We start from the raw sequence: 22,610 nt of genomic DNA, 5'->3' as shown, positions 1-22,610 counted from the left end.
CAAAATACCGTTTCGTATCTCTCAGGGACCTTAAGAAATTAATAGCGACAAATATGGGTTTATTTTTAGCTATTGTCGATTTTTATGGTGCTACATACTCCCTGTTATGTTATAGGTCTTTGTAAATGTTAGTATTCGCACTCATCCCATATCATATTCGGAAGTGTTGCTCTCTGGCCAATTGGGGCGTGACTTCTATTCACCCCACTTCATTACAAAGTAGGATTACGAAGTTTCGAATGATGCATACTGCGTGTTAATTTCTTGTCATAAGGTGATTAGCCTATTTATTTTAAGCTGCTTCATTTTCCAATGAAGTTTTCGTTGGCTATATCAGGTTCAACGTCAGTGAGAGGGGAAAAGGAGGTGGGCAACATAGTAGTGGGAGGGGGGGGGGATCAGGAGTTAGAGGGGATGGACAGAGATTGGAGGGAGAAGAAGGTGGAGGCAGATAGGGCTAGGAGCAGATGGACGGGAAGAAGGGGAAGAAGTGACGGACAGAGAGAGGGGGCAGAAGGATAGAAAAACTTACAGCCAATTCGCACGCATACGAGTATTTAGCAACTGCGAAACTGTGCTGGATTCGGTAGTGTAACACAACAAACAACGTTGGTAGTTTGTGTTCACACTGACTGCGATAAAGAAACAAAAACTGCACTTAGTTCTCTATACAGTTTTTGTTTAAAATTATATACAAAAAGGAAAAATATACATGGGAGCAACAACATGTCTAATGGTTTAAATCAGGGCTTCACACCATACGTGTTCGCGGAGGAAGCAGGACAGGAGCACGAGGCTGGTTCGGTAGCCCGCTACCAGCAAAGGACAGAGAGAGGGGAGACGAATAGAGAGTCGAATTGGTGGTGGGGGGCGGAGGGGGGGACGACACACAACCGTTGCCAACACTTGTTCGTCAGTCAACTTACCCGCCGCATGGAAATTCCGTATTACATATTATTACTAAAAATTAAACAAATAAACAAAAATGTACATACGTCACATCATCTTATTACTTGTATATTTCTGCATTTTTCTTAGTTTATTTTGTGAGCTGTTATGCAAATATGAAGTCACTAAAATATGAGATTCTCGGTTTTCTCGCACATTTTTGCACTTAACATTTGTTTCTATGTTCGGAGTCATTTTTCTTGTGCAATGTACTCAGCGTGTAGTTAAAATTGCGATCAGACAGAGAGTTTCTCGGGCGCGTCTTATTACTTTTCATTGCAGCGAACAATTGTTCATAAGCGTATGTAGAGCCGAAGATCATAATTGCTGCTTCCTGTTGCCAGAGATAAGAAATCTATCCGTGCGAGACGTGTCTGTAAAATTCCAAAATATTTCTCGTGTACTAACATTGTTCTTTGTATTCTCTGCTACACTACTAGTCAATAATTTGTAGTTGCAGTTCAGGAAAAATTTCTTCAACCTTTGCGAGACACAAAGAAAACGGCTGAAACCGTGGTCTACGTGTTGCGTCTTTGATAATTAATCAAAATATCTTCCGTCCCGGTATCGAATACCGCCACTGCTTAAATGACCACTGCGTAAATGGCGTCCGAAGACTTCGAACATAAGTCACATCATTCAGCCAACAGCCATGTCAAAGAGGACGGAGGAACGGATAGAGATTCAAGAAACTCTCTTGCCGCTGGTGTGGGAACTGCCTCTAAAGGCGGAAGAATCAGCAATTATCAACGGCATGAGGATGCAGAAGACAATGGAAACCACTGCATTAAAGGATTAAAGGCACGTAGTTTGTTTCCATGTAAAATGTAATTGAAAAAGTGTCATTATGATTTCTCCTTTGGCAAAAAATTCCGGACTAGTCCCCATTCAAACCTACGGGAAGGGAGTAGCAAGGGGGAGGATGAACATGAGAAAAAGATTAAATAGTCGACGAAAGGATAACTTTCTACAAGTCATGGCGGAGAATGTCAGAAGTTTGAATGTGGTGGAAAACTAGAAAATCTGAAAAAGGAAAGGCTGAGGCCCAAAATAGATACAGTGGCCGTCAGTGAAGTGAAATGGAAGGAAGAGAGAAATTTCTGGTGAGAGAAGCATAGGGTAATATTAATAACAGCAGAAAATGGTACAATGGGAGTAGCCTTCGTTCTGAATAGGATGGTAGGGCAGAGAGTTACTGTAAACAGTTAATTGACAAGGCTGTTCTCAACAGAATCGAAGGCAAAGCAACACCGACAGCAATGGTTCAGGGATACATGTCCATATCACAAGCAGAATATGAAGAGGTACAAGAACTACAAGTAGTATTGAATGTCAAGAGACAGATAATTCTAATAGTCATGATGAACTGGAATGCTGTTGCAGGGGAGGGAATAAAAGAAAGAGTTACAGGAGAATATGCGTTTGATAGTAGACACTAAAGAGAAGAATGTCTGACTGAATTCTCCCATAAATATCAGTTAGGGATACACCGTTCAAGAACCACAGAAAGAGGTAGTGTACTTGGGAACAGCCGGGAGATACGGGAAGATTTCAGTAACATTACGCCATGGTCATGCAGTAAGTACAAAACCAGATTTTTCATTGTAAGACGTAGCGACGGTCAGATAAAGACTCCAATCACAACTTTGAAAAGATTAAGAGTAGAATGAAGTTTAAGAGATTTGTCTGGATGAATAAAAGCACAGAAAATGGTTGAAATGGCTCTGAGCACTATGGGACTTAACATCTATCGTCATCAGTCCCCTAAAACTTAGAACTACTTAAACCTAACTAACCTAAGGACATCACACAACACCCAGTCATCACGAGGCAGAGAAAATCCCTGACCCCGCCGGGAATCGAACCCGGGAACCCGGGCGTGGAAAGCGAGAACGCTCCCGCACGACCAATAAAAGCACCAAGAAGTAGTATATACACTCCTGGAAATGGAAAAAGAACACATTGACACCGGTGTGTCAGACCCACCATACTTGCTCCGGACACTGCGAGAGGGCTGTACAATCAATGATCACACGCACGGCACAGCGGACACACCAGGAACCGCGGTGTTGACCGTCGAATGACGCTAGCTGCGCAGCATTTGTGCACCGCCGCCGTCAGTGTCAGCCAGTTTGCCGTGGCATACGGAGCTCCATCGCAGTCTTTAACACTGGTAGCATGCCGCGACAGCGTGGACGTGAACCGTATGTGCAGTTGACGGACTTTGAGCGAGGGCGTTTAGTGGGCATGCGGGAGGCCGGGTGGACGTACCGCCGAATTGCTCAACACGTGGGGCGTGAGGTCTCCACAGTACATCGATGTTGTCGCCAGTGGTCGGCGGAAGGTGCACGTGCCCGTCGACCTGGGACCGGCCCGCAGCGACGCACGGATGCACGCCAAGACCGTAGGATCCTACGCAGTGCCGTAGGGGACCGCACCGCCACTTCCCAGCAAATTAGGGACACTGTTACTCCTGGGGTATCGGCGAGGACCATTCGCAACCGTCTCCATGAAGCTGGGCTACGGTCCCGCACACCGTTAGGCCGTCTTCCGCTCACGCCCCAACATCGTGCAGCCCGCCTCCAGTGGTGTCGCGACAGGCGTGAATGGAGGGACGAATGGAGACGTGTCGTCTTCAGCGATGAGAGTCGCTTCTGCCTTGGTGCCAATGATGGTCGTATGCGTGTTTGGCGCCGTGCACGTGAGCGCCACAATCAGGACTGCATACGACCGAGGCACACAGGGCCAACACCCGGCATCATGGTGTGGGGAGCGATCTCCTACACTGGCCGTACACCACTGGCGATCGTCGAGGGGACACTGAATAGTGCACGGTACATCCAAACCGTCATCGAACCCATCGTTCTACCATTCCTAGACCGGCAAGGGAACTTGCTGTTCCAACAGGACAATGCACGTCCGCATGTATCCCGTGCCACCCAACGTGCTCTAGAAGGTGTAAGTCAACTACCCTGGCCAGCAAGATCTCCGGATCTGTCCCCCATTGAGCATGTTTGGGACTGGATGAAGCGTCGTCTCACGCGGTCTGCACGTCCAGCACGAACGCTGGTCCAACTGAGGCGCCAGGTGGAAATGGCATGGCAAGCCGTTCCACAGGACTACATCCAGCATCTATACGATCGTCTCCATGGGAGAATAGCAGCCTGCATTGCTGCGAAAGGTGGATATACACTGTACTAGTGCCGACATTGTGCATGCTCTGTTGCCTGTGTCTATGTGCCTGTGGTTCTGTCAGTGTGATCATGTGATGTATCTGACCCCAGGAATGTGTCAATAAAGTTTCCCCTTCCTGGGACAATGAATTCACGGTGTTCTTATTTCAATTTCCAGGAGTGTATAAGTAGCAAGGAATGAAGAGATACGCTTGAACTTCTCTGACGCTATAGATATTATGATAATGAACAGCTCAGTATGCACTTTAGTTGAAATGAAATGGGCATCTCTAGAAATGGCAATCACAGAAGTTGGAAAGAAAACCGTAAGTGCAAGGAAGAAACTGCGAAGCAACCAGGAATAACAAATGAAATACTTCAACTGATCGGTGAGAGAAGGAAGTGTAAAAATGTTAAGAGAAATTCAGAAATACAGAATACACCTCATTTAGGAACGAAATAAATAGGAAATGCAGCGAAGGTAAGGTGAAGTGGCTGCTTGAAAAATGTGAAGAAATCGAAAAAAAGAATAATGGTGGCAAGGACGGATTAGTATACAGAAAAGTCCAAACAACCAGTGAAATTAAAACCAAGGGAGGTAACATTAAGAGTTGAATTGGAATCCCACTGCTAAGTGCAGAGAGAGCAGACAGGTGGAAAGCGTTCGTTGAAAGCATCTAAAAAGGGGGAAGACTTGTCTGATAACGTTCTAGAAGAAGAAGCAAGTGTCGACAAGGGGCAACTAGGTGATCCAGTATTAAAATCAAAATTTACAAGAGCATTGGAAGACTTAAGAGAAATTAGGCAGAAGGGATGGATAAAATGCCAACGGAATTTTTGAAATCATTGGTGGAAGTGGTAATAAAACGACTACTGACATTGGTGTGTAGAATGCATGAGTCTGGCAATATACCATCCGACTTTACGAAAACAATCGTCCACACAATTCCCAAGGTAGCAAGAGCCGACAAGTGCGAGAATTATCCCACAGCTCATGCAATATGAGCCATAGATATAGTCCTCGGCTGTATGAATATTGTATGAAGCCGCAGGAAACATTTGAAGACATTTGATCGTCAGATGATTGGAAGAATGAGAGGCACCTTTTGTTTTCTAGGTCTTGTCCAGATCGGACGTATTTTGACACATCTCCATTAATACTACATTATTTTATTAATACATTTACGAGTTGCTACCAAACGGCATTCGTAATTGAATAACTCAAGACTCAATGTATGTGTCGTAAATTAATTGCCTTTTATTTCAGAATATACTGTTATTACTAGCCTATGTATGTTTCATTTTGTATCTTCAGTCATTGTAAGACAGTTGGGTGACTTGGCAGGGCAAAAAGTTCCGTATTTCTATGCAAAAAGTCGTCCAGCTGAATCCGCGGTTGTCTTCGGGTGCTGTGTTATTACGAAGTACGGTTTTAAACACAGAAAGAAGAAACACGATTAAAAATACATGAACGGACCTTTAACAAAAAAAGCCATGCTCAAGCGCCGACAGTTTGTATGACATTTAATTTTCATTACTATAATTCATTGTATTGTCACGATCCAGAAACGAACGAGCCATTTAAATTAAATGAAGATCCGTGAGATGACGAACAGTTTGGCTTCAGGAAAGGTAAAGGCAGCAGAGAGGCAGTTCTGGCGTTGGTGTTGATAATGGAAGCAAGACTGAAGCAAAATCGAGGCATGATCGTTGGATTTGTCGACCGAGAAAAACGATCCAAAATGTCAAATGGTAAAAGATATTCGAAACGCTGACAAAAACTGGCGTAAGTTGCAGGGAAGTGCGGGAAATAATCAATACGTACAAGAACAAAGAGGTAGCAATAAGCCTGTAAGACCAAGAAAGAAGTTTCCGGATTAAAAGGAAGGAAGATAGGGATGTTGTGTCTCACCCCAACTGTTCAATTTACACATTGAAGAAGGAATTATAGAAGTATAAGAAAGAATTAGGAGTTGGATTACAATTCAGGGTCAAAGGATATCAATGATAAGTTTTGCTAATGCCACTGCTATCCTCAGTAAAAGTGGTGAGTGGAATGAACAGTCTAGTCAGCACAGAATATGGATTGAGAGTAAATCGAAGGAAGACGAAAGTAATGAGAAGTAGTAGAAATGAGAACTGCGAGAAACTTAACATTACAACTGGGAGTCACGAAGTAGACGAACTTAAGGAATTCTATTTGCTAGATAGTAAAATAACGTCTGACGAACAGAGTAAGGAGGACATAAAAGCAAACTAGCACTGGCATAAAAGGTATTCACGTTCAAGAGGAGTCTGGTACTATGAAACAGCATTTTATGATAGTGAGACGTGGATGTGGGAAACTAGAATAGAGGGGAAAAGAAGCCTTGGAGATGTGGTGCTACAGGAGAATGTTTAAAATTAAGTGTACTGACAAGATAAGGAATGAGGAGGTTCTCTGTAGAGTGAGGAAAGGAGCACATGGGAAACACTGACAAGAAGAAGAGACAGGATAATGCCTCTGGGAATGGTATGGTACTAGAGGATGCTGTAGAGGGTAAATACTGTAGAGGACGACAGGTATTGGAATGCACCGAGTAAATAACTGACGATGTAGGTTGCAATTGCTAGCCTGAGATGAAACGTTTGCCATAGGAGAGAAAATTATGGTGGGCCGCATCAAATAAGTCAGAAAGATGAAAAATAAATTGCACTTCTCTCGTGTTCTTCCGACCACACGGTGTTCGCGCATTGCCCTCACTCTGCACCAAGCCACAGATGCTCTGCTCGCAAGTATGGCTGGGGCTGTAGTGGAGCGGCGTGGCTCGACCAGAGCAGTGCAACGTGGCGAGCAGAGCAGCACTGGCGAAACAATTGCTGTCCAGTGTGCGTGATTACAGTGGAGCTGTAAGCGGAACTGCGCAAAGCAGAGCGGCGTTGAACGAATGATACAAGTTTATTTCACAGAGCGGCGACCAAATCATTCGAGTGACTCCTGCAGCTTTCGTGAAATACCGGCAGCAGTCTGCTGTTGGTGCGGGTAGCAGGGTCAGTAGTGTTGCTCGCGCTTGTGGTTCTTTTGTTCTACTGTTGAGAAAATTCTATCATCGGAATCTTTCATAGCAGCCATTCTGCTCGCATTTCTTTATGGACCAGCGAAACAATTACCATCACAACTAATTCATTTTTGACAAGTTATATGGCGAGGTTGTTACAAAATTACAATCCACACTGAAGACCCAAAGAAAAAATGCTAAATAAAGCTCGGGGATTTTGCTGGCCTGTGGAAATGTTTAAACTCAGAAGAGTGTTCCTGGAGACACCCTGTAGCAATTCTGGATGTGTGTGGCGTCGCATTATCCTGCTGGAATTGACGAAGTCCGTCGGAATGCACAATTGACGCGAAAGGATGCAGGTGACCAGACAGGATGCTTACGTATGTGTCACCTGTAAGAGTCGTATCTAGACGTATCAGGGGTCGCGTATCACTCTTAACTGCACAACGTTACAGAGCCTTCACCAGCTTCAACAGTCCCCTACTGACATGCAGCGTCCATGGATTCACGAGGTTGTATCCATACCAGTACACGTCCATCAACTCGATGCAATTTGAAACGCAAGTCGTCCGACCAGGCAACATGTTTCCAGTCATCAACAGTCCGATATCGGCGTTGACGGGCCCAGGAAGAAGTAAAGCTTCGTGTCGTGCGCTCATCAAAAGTACACGAGTGGACCTTGGGCTCCGAAAGCCCATATCGATGAAGTTTCGTTGAATTGTCCGCACGTTGACACTTGTTGATGGCCTAGCATTGAAATAGGCAGCAATTTACGGAAGGGTTGACTTTCTGTCGCCTCGAATGATTCTCTTCAGGCGTCGTTGGTCCCGTTCTTGCCGGATCTTTTTCCGGCCTTAGCGATGTCTGAGATTTGATGTTTTACCGGATTCCTGATATTCACTGTTACTCGTCAAATGGTCATACGAGAAAATCCCAACTTCATAGCTATCTCGGAGATGCTGTGTCCCTTCGCTCGTGAGCAGACTATAACACCTCTTTCGATCTCACTTAGATCTTGATAACCTGCCATTTTAGCAATTGTAACAAATCTTACAACTGCACCTGACGCTTATTGTCATGTGTAGGTGTTGCTGACCGCAGCATCGTAATCTGACTGTTTACATATCTCTGTAATTGAATACACATGCCCATACCAGTTTCTTTTGCGCTTCATTGTGTAAGTACAGAACACATTTCATTAGTCTCTCATTTATTTCAGTGACTTACAACGAGAGTCGATAATAAAACTGAAACAGCATAGCTGAAAATCTGTTTATTATTTGAGAAAAAGTCTTCATAATCGTCTCTTATGGACAGCTTCATCCGAATGTCTGGTAAAGTTTCATCCTATTTGATAAATGAATTAAATCGAACGCTCAGTGTGTACTTCATGATGTTCATCAACACTCGGCGCTCCTTGTAGATCAAGGACATTATTGTTGAGAACATGTTCATTTCACAATATTATCAGCAAATTCTGGTGAAGTTGCCATTGTCTTCCAAAATATGCTCCATTTTGTGCTTATTATTCCAAAAGCACATTCTATTCATCGTCGTGGTTTGGAGAAGGTTCAAATGGTTCAAATGGCTCTGAGCACTATGGGACTCAACTTCTGAGGTCATTAGTCCCCTAGACCTTAGAACTAGTTAAACCTAACTAACCTAAGGACGTCACACACATCCATGCCCGAGGCAGGATTCGAACCTGCGACATTGTAATGTTTGACAAAATGCCTCAACAATGGATATGCCCACCTTCAAGAACACAAAAGTCCATCCAACTAATGTATTTAGTAGTGGCGAGTCGGCGGATGTAGTAAGCATCTCTCCTTACATCAAGTGAAATACAGCAGAAGAATAAAATCTACCACCTTTCCCATGTCCCAGGCATCGATAACAATGAATTTCCTATGAGGATTTGCAGCTGCTTCTAGTACAACTGAATGAAAATTTTTATAATTGTAAAATATTTTACGAGAATTTTCTGGGCATTTTAGAGGAATGTGTTTTCTGTCAACATCGCCGACTGCACTTGGAGTGTTCTGTATTTTATATAAATAATTTACAGCCTTTCAAATAACTGGTTCGCCTCAGTGGTCAATGAATCCGCAGCCTTCAGTGCGGCTGCACAGTATCGTCCGACTTTCAGCGGGAATCTGGAATTAGTGTGTATGGAGGTCAAGAATGGGAACTGTGGACTGGTGGCGATAGGTGGGAATGTGGGTCATCCGGGGAGCGTGCCGAGAGCTCCGTGCACTTTAGATAAACGCTGTGTCGGGATGGCGCAGTGGTTAACGCTGTTGCCAGCTTTGTGTCCCGGTCTGGCACACATTTTTCACTCATCGCTGCAGATTCAGCATAAAGTCGCGATGCAGGTGATATCATCACGTCCTTCCCTTTCCTTCCCTTTCTCCCCTTCCCCATTCCGTTTACATGATATCGTATTAAAGTCTGAAGTTATTCGGTCAAGTTCAAATGGTTCAAATGGCTCTGAGCACTATGGGACTTAACTTCTGAGGTCGTCAGTCCCCTGGAACTTAGAACTACTTAAACCTAACTAACCTAAGGATATCACACACATCCATGCCCGAGGTAGGATTCGAACCTGCGACCGTAGTGGTCGCGCGATTCCAGACTGTAGCGCTTAGAACCGCTCGGCCACACCGGCCAGCTCGGTCAAGTACTTTTCGAGATTTTTGGTAAGAACCTTAAACAAATATTTGAATGTATATATTGTTATAGATATTCTAAGCTGATTTGTACGCAATTTAAAAAAAAAAATCACTGCAACTTCATGAACATAAAGCTTTTTGTAGATTTGGTCACCGAATCAACACTATCATTAGATTTATATAACAAATTAATAAAATTTTAGTTTTGGTGGAAAAAAAGTTGATAATAAACATCAGCGATAAAACACTGCACATCAAAATAAACTGCAATATTCGCCCCTTAGAAGTAGTCGCACTGTGTTGCAAATATGTATTCCTAAGTTTACCTGTTGTGCAGCCTTCAGCGTATAGCTGCCTCATACACATCCTTTCTGGGTATAGCGTAGTGGTGGGGGAAGGCTCAGCACGCAGCAGACTTCGCTGCCTTCGTGGAGCATGTGCACGCTCAGGGAGGACAAATCTTGGCCAGGCCTGTTTTAGACTTTGTTAGAATCTTCGCTGTGAACCGTTTTACTATGACCATTGTCACTTTTGTAACTAATCGAACTGTAAAATTTGTCTACATTAGCGTTGAAAAAGAAATACTCTTCTCATTCAACCTTCGAAACAGACTCCGAATCGAGTACCAGTATTTCCGCAATGTAATGTTTTCCTAAGCTGACTCCTAAGCTGAAGAGTTCTTGGGTGTCCACCCAGGTTGTGTCTGACGTTCTCCACCATATTCCAGTAAACAGACTCGTTGTTTCTTTCGGGTGGTTTCAGATGATTGCTTCTCTGCTTGCGTCTGCGTCCTATATAGTTTGGCCGTTTCCCTCTTATTATTCTGCTTCTGTCGATATCCATGGTGGTGAGTTCGCAAACTGGAGTTCTATCAATTTCCCTCCCTTCGTGGCAAGGCATACATTGAGGAAACTGTACACACGACGGAACGGAGGTCCAGTGAACATAGACGCTACACTGAACTATGCCAGACTAAAAGATCAGCCGTGGGCGAAGTAGTACAAAAAGAAGCCATACTATAGAACGAAACCCAGATAATTAGCCAATCTTACTTATTTACAACGGCATAAAATTATGGTCCTAGACGGTCTAATAAACAAAGGTAGCAGCCTACAACTGAGTCAAGCGTGGATCCCCATACTGAGCTGAGAAAAGAGCAAAGTGTGAGCGTACAGTGAGGTCCACTCCCGACGGCGATACTGCAAACGTTGGAGAACCCAGTTAGCAGCAGGTCGTCGCCATTAACACAACCGCCACTACCCACAGCGGCTACTGCACAGACAGCGATAGAAGCGGGGTGATGGAGGGGGTAATGCTAGGCGTACATAGGACGCCGTCACTGCTAGAGCAACAGTCATCAGGAACTACCTGTAGATGGCTACAAGTCTGTTCGCCGAAATATAGCGGACAACTTTAAACGCGACGTGGAAAGACACCCAAGATTTCTACAACTACAATACCGCTCCAGTTCGCTCCCTGTCTGTTTCCCCCCGGCTAAAAAGCACTGTGAGGGATATTTACAATGGGATTACGTACTAAATAATTTGACAAAGTTAATTCGATTTATCATATTTGCGAATCGCGCATGTCGTCTGAATCCTACTATTACAAGCTTCCACGACCTCGTACGATTCTCTCCGGTAACAGTCAATAATTTCCTAGCGACTGAAATTAAGTCAGGCATCACCCAGATTATTTTTATTCCCACATCCTAGCAGAATGTCTCAAGCAGCGCTACAATTACACGGATCATGACCGAACACGTCCCACACATGCCATACACCACTGGCTACAAACAGACTGACCGTGACACGGGAACCAAAAGACTGTCTCTCGAAGCGTTCCTTCGCTCCGATATTCACACAGGCACCCCAGAGCAACGACCGTTTTCCATATCAGCGACCGAGCGAGGAGGCGCATTGGTTAGCACACTGGACTCGCATTCGGGAGGACGACGGTTCAATCCCGCGTCCGGTCATCCTAATTTAGGTTTTCCCTGATTTCCCTAAATCGCTCCAGGCAAATGCCGGGATGGTTCCTTTGAAAGGGCACGGCCGACTTCCTTCCCCGTCCTTCCCTAATCCAATGAGACCGATGACCTAGCTGTTTGGTCTCTTCCCCCAAAACAACCCAACCCAAATCGACCAAACAAGCACATCATCGAACCCATTTTAAAGTTTTCTATATCGTGTCTTCGCAGATTGCATCTCGCTATGTGTTTATCAGTTTTCTGTAATTACACTGACGGAATAAAGAATCGAAACACCAAGGAAGAGTTGTGCTACATGAACGAAGGTTAGTAGGCTTGTTTCTACATTTTAAACATGATTTTTATTCCAATTTCTCGCGAGTCGCATAAGAGTGGCGCTAGTAGCACCACTATGATGATGCAGATCAGGTTACCTTTAAATACACGCTGCAACAGTTGTGAGCATTAGTTACCTCTGAGACAGAACGTCGTAAGTTGCTCTTACTCAAGAACGCCTTTAAGACGACAAAAACACCATTACCATAAAAAATGGCTCTGAGCACTAAGGGAGTTAACATCTGAGGTTATTAGTCCCCTAGAACTTAGAACTACTTAACCCTAACTAACCTAAGGACATCACACACCTCCATGCCCGAGGCTGGATCCGAACCTGCGACCGTAGCTGTCGCGCGGTTCCGGACTGGATCGCCTAGAACCACCCGGCCACCGCGGCCGGTCCAATACCATCACCTCACTGAGTCTGAACGAGGGCGTGTAACCAGAGCTACGACAAGTTGTATGTTCCATCTGCGATACTGCAGAATGTCCTCGCAGGAATGTAGCCACCGTATATGATTGCTTGCAACGTTGGTCACGAGAACGTACGGTCGCAAGAAGACCGTGCTCCGGGTGAAAGCTGGTTTTGCTACGGTGCAAGTGCTCATCGTGTGCTCATTACAAGGAGGGTCTGCTTGCAAGACACATTCGATCTACACATGGAGTTATGGTCTAGGATGCGATTTCGTATCACAGCAAGAACACTTTTTTAGTTATCCCATGCACCCTGACTGCTAATCTGTAGGGGAAACTGGTGACTCGACCTGTTGTGTTGCCATTCATGGACAGCCTTCCAGAGTGTGTTTCGTAAGAGGACAACGCTCGCCCACATACCGCTGTTGTAACCCGACATACCATACAGATTTTCGACATCTTGGCTTGGCTTCCTCGAGCACCAGATCTGTCTCCAATCGAGCACATGTGAGACGTCATCGGACGATAACTCCAACGTCATCCAGAAATAGCATTAACCATCCTTGCATTGACAGACCAAGTGCACAACACATGGGACTCCGTCCCCCAAACTGACTTCCGGTACCAGTCCAACACAATGCATGCATGTTCGAATGCTTGCATTCAGCATTCTGGCAATTACACTGATTATTAATGTACCTGCATTTTACTTTTGCAGCGGATTGTCTCGCGCTCACATTAACATGTGATCTTGAAATGTTGATCACACAAATATGTTACGTAGACAAATATATTACAGAAATTTTATTTCTCTACATTATTTTTTTTATTACATACTTCTCTCACAAACCTTAAATTATTAAAATCGTTCTTAGCGCCACAAAAGCTCACACACACAAAGTCAACACGCTTAAAACTATTACGAAGTTAATACACCCACGCGTACTTCTTTTTCTTCATCTTCTCCTTTTTCTTTGTCTGTTGCCTATCCGTTTCGGATGTTGGTGACCATCATATGTATATCACTTTTACTTGTCCGAAAAAATTCATTGCTCGTGTCTGAAGTCAATGTCATGTTTCCGTGTCAAGACGTTCCTCTTTTTACTCCATCTTTCAGGTATCCTCCTTGAAAAATATTCTGCATCAGTTTACACGCGTTTCCATTTCTCATTCTAATGCCGAGATATTTTATTTTCTGCATTTTACTGTGTATAAAACGTCTATTCCCTTTTTCATTTGGCAGGTAATAGTGTTGTTAGTAATTTGGTCTCCACTCTTAGCATTCTCCTGTGCAGCCGCAAGTGAAATGCAAGTCGGTCGCCCGTCGTCTCGGTCAAAATTCAGGTCTCATCTACGCTGAAAAGTATGAAGATACAAACAATGTAGAATCTTAATTTTGTTTCGATTGATAGGTGCTGGCGGTTTACAAAAATTGGGTCTCGTTTGCTCAATACACACTTTAATTCCTTCTGAGCCATATCATTAGCTGTTAACGTTTGTTCCCAGACATTTGTATTTGTTTATTTGTTCACTCACAATCAATGTTTACTTTGACTTTGGTATTCTTTTCTTACCGATTACCACTGAATTTGTTTTACTTATGTTGATTTGTAGTCCATAACGGTCATTACTTTCGTTGGTTCAGGATACAAGATGTTGAAATCTGAGATCATTACCCTTGAGTGCAATCAGATATTAGCTGGAAGCCCTCGTAACTCACCCTTACCCTGATCACCGTTCCTCCACCTATACCACCAACATAATTTACGCTCCATGTTCATCGTGCTCCTTAGTTTTGCTTTCACTGCCATCATATCAAAAATCCACTTTCGCATGTATAAATATTGAATGTCATGTTCCTCTTCTATGTTCTGTGTGTGTGTGTGTGTGTGTGTGTTGCGTTGTGTTGTGTTGTGTTGTGTGTGTGTGTGTGTGTGTGTGTGTGTGTGTGTGTGTGTGTGTGTGTGTGTGTGTGTGTGTCTGTGTGTGTGTGGATACTGGTGGATACTGCCATGCCGACAGTGAGCTGCCATCGGCTATCGTTCCCCTTTATTTCTTCCTCCTCATCTGTTACAAAATGAATAACGAAGCAATTTATGGTTCACTGCAGGAACCATTTACAACCCACCTGAAGTATCTAACATCTGCTACATTCCCCACTTTTTATGGTCATAGATTTCCACTACTAAACATGAAGTACGTGTAAAGGTGGTGGATATGTGAAGATGATATAGTTCATACATTAGTTTCACTAGCTGTAACCCGCTCCACATCGTCAAATACGTTAATGATAGTATTTGAAAAAGAAAATAATTACTTATCTTATGTAATAATTATTAGTGTCTTATAAAATTTACGGCGATAAAAATGACCCTTCAAAAATAGCTTCGTGACTGAGACACACTTGAACGCTTTTGGTTTCCACTCCTCCAAATACTTTTGTGTTGTTCCTTTGTGTATGGCGTCGGGAATTGTCATGAAGGAGAATCATTCCTTCTATAATCATCCTTTGTGATTTGTTTTGAAATTATGTTCGGAGTTTCGTAAGTCTTTCGCAATAAATATGCAAGGTCACGCTATTGTCAAGCGTTAGTATCATGTAATACGTTGTCAAAATTTCTTTGCCATCCCGAAAAACTGTAACCACCATTTTGCGGTTTGACACCATCTCCTACAATTTTTGGCCTCACTGGGAGAATTAGTGTCCTTCCAATGTTTCGATTGTTTCTTAGTTTCAGAGTTCAAGTACAGCATTCGTGTTTCCTCTCAGTTACTATTTTTTTTTTTTGAGAAATATCTTCCCGTCTTCCTTGCACGCCATTCTTTCGTGCACAAAACGTATGGCGAACTTGCCTCTCTGTTATAGTTTCAGAAAGGGTTTCCTTTAAAAGTGAAGTACATCTTCAAAAAGTTCGGAAATTGTGAACCGATGTCTCGCAAGCACACAGTTTCCACAAACTGCTGCATAAGTTAGTCAGTCATATCTTAATGATTTCCACGTCCCCATTCATCACACACATCTGTGCGACCAGCTTTCAGTATTGTGCATCACTCCTTCACAACACCATCGCTCACAACTCGCACCCCCTTTCATACGACACAATCAACAATAAGTTTCCTGAGCAGTGATTACTTCTGCTTGCAGGTAGTTAATGACGGAAAATACATCACAACTGGTCGTAGACGAAATAACAACGTCCATTTCAGATGCCTGCTGCTTACACACTACAAACAAAACAGACAGCCGCCTGACACCACATCACTTTCATAATCTCCTTTACCAGCCACACGAGTACTATGAAGCTAATAATAGCCAATCGAAGGTCAGTTCATTAATAGTCCTCCTAATTGAGAGAAAAACCCAGACAAAAAATATAAAAGTCGTACACGGAACCAGTGCAGAAGCACAACAGGGAGTGAGCAACTTTGCTGGGACTCAGTTGGACAAGATGTAGCGGGAAGTCCACATGGCTATCAGTAAAGTGGTTGGTTCAGGGATTTGGCCAGCGAGTAATGGAGACTGGGAGTACAGCTAGGTTGACTGCAGGCAGCTTGTGATAGTGGCCACGGTTTTGGGGAGTATGGGGGACCCGCTATCGTCATGTGGACTGGAAACCAGTACAGACGGACTGTATGTTGAGAAACTGTGTGGAAGAACAATAATAAGGGACCAACCGTGACGGGAGACAGCTGGAGTAGATGGAGTAGCAAGTCCCTGTAGCAAGCAGTGGAGTGGCAGGTTTCGAGATTTGGCAGGCGAGTAGCGTAGTGGTGCCTGTTAAGAAAGAGTGATTATCTTCTAGCAGCTGGTGATAGTGGCCTTGTGTGTGTGGAGCACGGGACACCTGCTGTCTTCATGAGGAATGGAAGGTAGTGGAGATGGACAGTTTGCAGAAAACCGGTGCCGAACACAACAATGAGTAAGCAACTGTGTAGGGAGCGAGCTTTAAGAGATGGAGCGGCAAGTCCGTGTGGCAAGCAGTGGAGTGGTCGGTCCAGTGAGTTGGCTGGTGAGCAGTTTCACGTGGAGATACAGGGAACATGGCTTCTGGCAGCAGATGATAGTGGCCTCAGCGTGTGGAGCAGGTGGCACTCACTCTTACCAGGGGGCTGGAAGCTACTGGAGATGGACAGTAAGTAGAGAACCAGTGTGGAAGCACAACAATAAGCGAGCAACTGTGACAGGAGTCAGATGGACAAAATGGAGCGCAATTTGACGTGGTCAGTGGTGGCGGCAGCCCGGTGGAGTCTGACCTTCATTAGCAGTGACCCGTCATTCCACCGAACAAATTTTAGAACTGAACATTAGCTACCATTTCTTATCTTGTGTTTCGTTACAGCTGGCGACTCCTGTAGATACTGTTCCCCGCTGTTGCAGTACGTTCATATTTCGTCTAACGACTTTGACGGCAGCTAGGAATTGGTGAAAGAAACTGAGAACAGTGTTAGTTTCCACTATTTATAATCAGAATTAGTATCATCAGGGGCTATTTTTTGTGTTGCATTACATCTTTAAGAAAACACACGTAGTCTTCCGAGACGAACTACAAATCTGTTGACAAAAACAGGAGGCAGCTTATTATACTCAGGATCATCTGACTTAACTGGAATCTTGTGGACCACGAAGACGCGCCCATGCTGCAAGTTGTACACTGCTCCGGTTAATCTGCCAGCCCTTGTCAACAAAATTGTGTGCCGAACCAACGATGATTGTCAAGCCATTAGATGCCCGACTACAGAAAAGAGGCACCCCTTATTCTCTGCACATGAAAAACAAGATGACTACCAAACCTCTGCCCACCTACTTCCTATGATACTCCACGAAATCACAGAGCATTTCTAAAGTTACTGTTTATTAGTTCTATTGCTCTGCAAACAGCCTTCTTGCAGCCACTGCACAGTTATCGACAGTAATTTGTCATTAAATTACGCCTTTATTCCCGTGAAGCGTCTGACCCGCTCGCTGGTGCGGGCGTCTGACGTCCCCGGTCGTCCCGCAACACCTCTCTTTTCCTCTCTCTGGTGTCCCGTTCCTCCACATGCGTCTCTTGTGGTTTGCAGTGTGAAATTATTCCATTAGTTATCCATTCTAAACCAGCATCTATTCAAATGGTTCAAATGGCTCTGAGCACAATGGGACCTAACATCTCAGGTCATCAGTCCCCTAGAACTTAGAACTACATAAACCTAACTAACCTAAGGACATCACACACATCCATGCCCGAGGCAGGATTCGAACCTGAGACCGTAGTGGTCACGAGGTTCCAGACTGAAGCGCCTAGAACCGCTCGGCCACCACGGCCGGCACCAGCATCTATTTGTTCTTAAAAACTCAGTTATGCGTGTGCTCATCTAGGCGCTGGATATTAAAATATTCATATTCCTTTTAATTAAATGTAACATCTTATCTATTCAAATTTAATTTTTCTTACACAAACAATATTTTTAAATGATGAGTCTATATGAATTTTAAACAAAGTTGCGTTCACGACAGATGCTTCGAGCAATCCGTCAATGCCGCCTACTTTAGCTGATATCCTGCATCTTAATGTCCATTTACATTATCTGAATCAAAGTATTCGTACAGCCGTATCTAAAGCGGAATTGATAAATTGCTGTCACGGAAGGCAGGCCCGTCGATATAACACGAGACAGCCAGTATTGTGTTGCCAATAGAGAAGCAAAATTTGAAATTTAGTGCGCTGATAGTACTGCCGCGCATGCGTTGCAGTCGCTGAGACAGTAGGGCCACACCGACCAGCGGCAGAGCCCTCGCTGGTGGAACTGTAATACTCAGCTGCCGTCGGTATTGTCGCTGGCCGCACCTATCGAAGTCTTCTGGCGTCTTAGTCTCGAGCAAATTTCGGAGATGACGGGATTCCATTCAATTGGTAATCACTGTCACCGTTCGTTACATTTCCCGCAATGAGTATTTCAACGGATTCTTTGATACTGCAGTCCCAAAATTCGAAGTTTTGTGGCAATCCATTGAATGTCCGTTAGAAATACAATGTTCTGCAATTGCAGACTTACTGGGTTGCAGTAGGCGAGTGCAACGTTGATGTTCTGTACAACGCTCTTCCACTGTACGCGTTGTCTGTCCTGTGTAGGCCATACCATATTGACACGGTATTATGTAAATTCCCGCCTTCCCCAGTAACAAATCATCCTACACCGATCCCAGCAAATCCGAAATCTTAGAAGGCGGACGAAAAACCACTTTCACATGAAAATTATTAAGAATCCTCGCTATCTTGAAGGAGATATTTCCAACGAAGGGGAGAAAAGCTAGGGACCTGGCTGGCTCGTTCTCTTTATCCTCTTCACGGTTCCTGGCTCTAGTTGAGAAGGCCCTGCTAATTTGCCGGGTCAAGTATCCATTGTCTCTGATCACCGTCCTTAAATGTGCAAGTTCCTTAGGCAAATTTTCTGCATCCGACACCGTATCTGCCCTGTGCACAAGGGTTTTAAGTACACTCATGGTCTGGGATGGGTGATGGCCACTTGAAGAATGCAAGTTCAAACCAGTGTGAGTGGGCTTACGATAAACAGAATGTCCCACCGAGCCGTCACTCTTCCGTTTAACCAGAACAGACCATGTCTACTGACGAACAGGAGTCGTCGAGCTTTTGATTTGGGGAGAGTGGGGAGGGGGCGAGGTGACTGAAAAAAGTGGTATGAAATCAGTGGAAGGAACCATTCGGCAGTAGCAAAGTGGTACCAGCAGGTCAACTAGCACAATGTCTGTGCGAAGAGAGTTAAAAAGTATGTGGTACAACGCTTGAGCAGATCCTCGTAAACCACACATTTCTGTAGTCAGTGCTATGTGACGCCTGTGATGGTGTAAAGAGCGACACGAATGAATGGTGGACGACTATAAACGAGTAACAGGGAGTGGTAAATCACTCTCTACCCTTCTGCAATCCTACGGAAGGGTTTCCGTTTGGTGAATTCATAGAAAACCTTATCTGCCGTCACGTATAGTGCCAACACCGAGGTGTGAAGGAGGTCCTGTTACGATACGGCAGTGTTTCTCGTGGTTATATTGTGCTCCTGTTATTGCCCTGAAGGATATGAATACATTTTACAGCACTGTGTGCTGCATACATTAGGGGATCAGTTCGAAGGCGATAATTGTATCAGTATGACCATGCACACGGTTATAACGGATCATCTGTAAGGCAACAGTTTGTGAACCACGACATTCCTGATATCGAATAACGTGCCAACGTCCCAATGTGAACCAACTGGATCAATTTTGGGATTAATTAAGATCGTCGATTTCGCTCTAGTGTCCTATACTAGTACTTTTTCTGGTTTTGGCTCTTGAGGAATGATGGGCTGCCGTTCCTCCACAGACATTTAGACACCTAATTAAACGCGTCTTCAGCTGCGTCCATGCTGTTATAAAGTAGAAGGATTGACGTACGCAATATTAACGGCTTCTGATGAGTCCGGATACTTTCGATTAGCTAGTGTATGATCACGAAAACGTCGATTTCTGGCGTCTGACTCCACATGAGAGCACCAGAATGCGGCATCATCTACAGGTGTAGCCCATTATCCGTAGAAGCTTAGTGAGTGGGCGAGTACTGCAGACAATTGTATCACGCTCCAGCGGAAAATGCTATGTACGATATCTGACACAGAAGATGCGACAATGGGCCTGCTAATTTCTTTTCGTGGCAAACATGGTCAGTGATCGCACGTCGCCTTCAAAGTCATATCAGTATGTGTGTTCAAGTGTTTCTCCCAGAACTCAAAAACATTTTTTCGTTTGATTTTTCGTGAACCCTCACGAAAAATCAAACGAAAAAATGTTCTGAGTTCTGGGAGAATTCCGTCGTTTTTGCCTTCCAGTGGGGTGCAAGGGCAAATCTGTAGCAAATTGTTCGTTCACTGGCACATAGTTGATGAATTTTTTCTGTCACAACATAAGGATACAGGGCAGAGTCGAAAAACAGTCAAGCGATAACTTGAACAACCTCTTTTTCTTGTATCAAAATCGTACAACGTGGCTTTGAAGTATTTTTACAACTTTAGAGATTCATTACAAAGGCAACTGATATCTTCGCTGGGTTTGTTCTATGCACTCACTGGTTATCAGATTTTCAAGTACAGTGAAACTATGCGTATCAGGTACCTTGTAGACATATGAGACAGTGTGAACCGAACATTATACAGTATTATTATGGTTCACCGAAATAAAATCGACTTGCATACATGGGAAAATTCCAAACTACGTATGGAAGAGGTCCACCGTCTCATTCACCAAAACGTGTGTGGCACAAAAAATTTGTTGAGACAGGGACACTGTTAGATAAAGGGAGGAGTGGATGATCGGGTATATCTGAACAACACAACGATCGTTTGAGAAAAACCTTCCATCGTTGTCCCAGGAAGTCTATCTACGTTGCTCCTAGTCATTTGCAGCAGTCACGTGCAACAGAGTACAAAGTCATACACCAAAATCTGAAATTTTACGCTTACCAAATGCAGCTTTTGGAGCCACTGGAGCCAAATGTAAAACCAGAACTAAAAGAATATGCAAGTTACAACGCCTGATGTCACTAGAGAGTATCAACGATATAGGCAAAAAGATGAATATGTGGTGTGGTGTGGCATCCGTTTCCCTATCACTAGACAACAATAACCGCAGATGTTCACCTGGACCTTTCGATGGCATACATTGCACCACAACTACATGACATTCAACCACCCATAACTTTTTCGCTCAAAATGGTTCAAATGGCTCCGAGCACTATGGGACTTAACATCTGAAGTCATCAATCCCCTAGACTCAGAACTAGTTTAACCTAACTAACCTGAGGAGATCACACACATCCATGCCCGAGGCAGGATTCGAACCTGCGACCGTAGCAGCAGCGCGGTTCCGGACTGATGTGCCTAGAACCGCTCGGCTACATCGGCTGGCACTTTCTAGCAATACAGTGCACGGCGACGCTGGGGACTGCATTTTCGTGAGTGTTGCCTGATGGATTAGAAGAGGTCCAATTTCCTGGCCACCTCCACCACAAGACGCCACTTCCGTCTTCTTTCTGTGGTGCTATATTAAAGATATCCTGTGTCCAACAAGTACCATCGATTTCCAGCAAAGGTTACTGACGCCATTGTCTCGATTGCTAATGGTTTGGTACACCGAAAATGGTGAGAAATTGAATGCTGTCTTGATGAATATCGTGAAGCTAATTGCGCCTTTATATAACTGTATGAACTGGATGGAAAAGGAATTTTCATCTGTCAAATTTTGTAATAAAATTTCCATATCTTTTAATCTGCCTGTGTAAAAAATTTCATGGACATTCTGTATCTGTTGAAGAAATGCATAGTGCAACGTTAATTTTTAAGAGTTCAGTTTTTCAGTTCCATGTGATACACTGCAAGACATGTGCCTGAATTAAGTAGGTTTGATGCGTAACACAGCTCCGCGAAAAAGATTTAACGACAACTCGGATGTAATAAGATAAGAAATAGTGTTGGTCAGTGCAAAAGCAATAAGTCATTGTGTACATCGCAGTCTCTGTCATAATAAAGTGGTCACTAAGTGCAGTTTCTAAGCAACCCATCTCAATTTCCAATTTCCGTTTTAATCACGGTACTCTTAAAATAAACATCTAGAAGAGGTTATGCTCCATCTGTCTTGGCAGAAACCTAGAAAATACAGTTCATATGCAATCAAGGTAGTGGTACACTGTTAGTGTGTAAGACCTACACTGGCTATCGCCGAAGTCTGTTCGCTCGCCATTGAAATCTTCCTGACTGCCAGGAAATCCAAATTAAGTTAACTGGTATCAATGTAGGTACCTAAAATAATTGTTACACTATAGCTGAAAGCTCCTAAATACAGTGTTAAATACTGTTGAAAGACTGGTCCTACCACAGATGGTGGTAATGCAGACTATCCTTGATGCGACCATCACATGATCGCAAGTACATAAAATAATAGCTGAAGTTCACAAGCGCACTAGAAAGAAAATTTCATTAACCAACTGCGAAGACAAAGAGGGAAACCACAATTAAAGCATCTATCTTTTGCATA

The sequence above is a fragment of the Schistocerca cancellata genome, chromosome 5, assembly GCF_023864275.1.
Source record: "Schistocerca cancellata isolate TAMUIC-IGC-003103 chromosome 5, iqSchCanc2.1, whole genome shotgun sequence".
Lineage (NCBI taxonomy): Eukaryota > Metazoa > Arthropoda > Insecta > Orthoptera > Acrididae > Schistocerca > Schistocerca cancellata.
The sequence above is the reverse complement of the archived record's forward strand: the minus strand, read 5'-3'. Positions refer to the sequence as shown.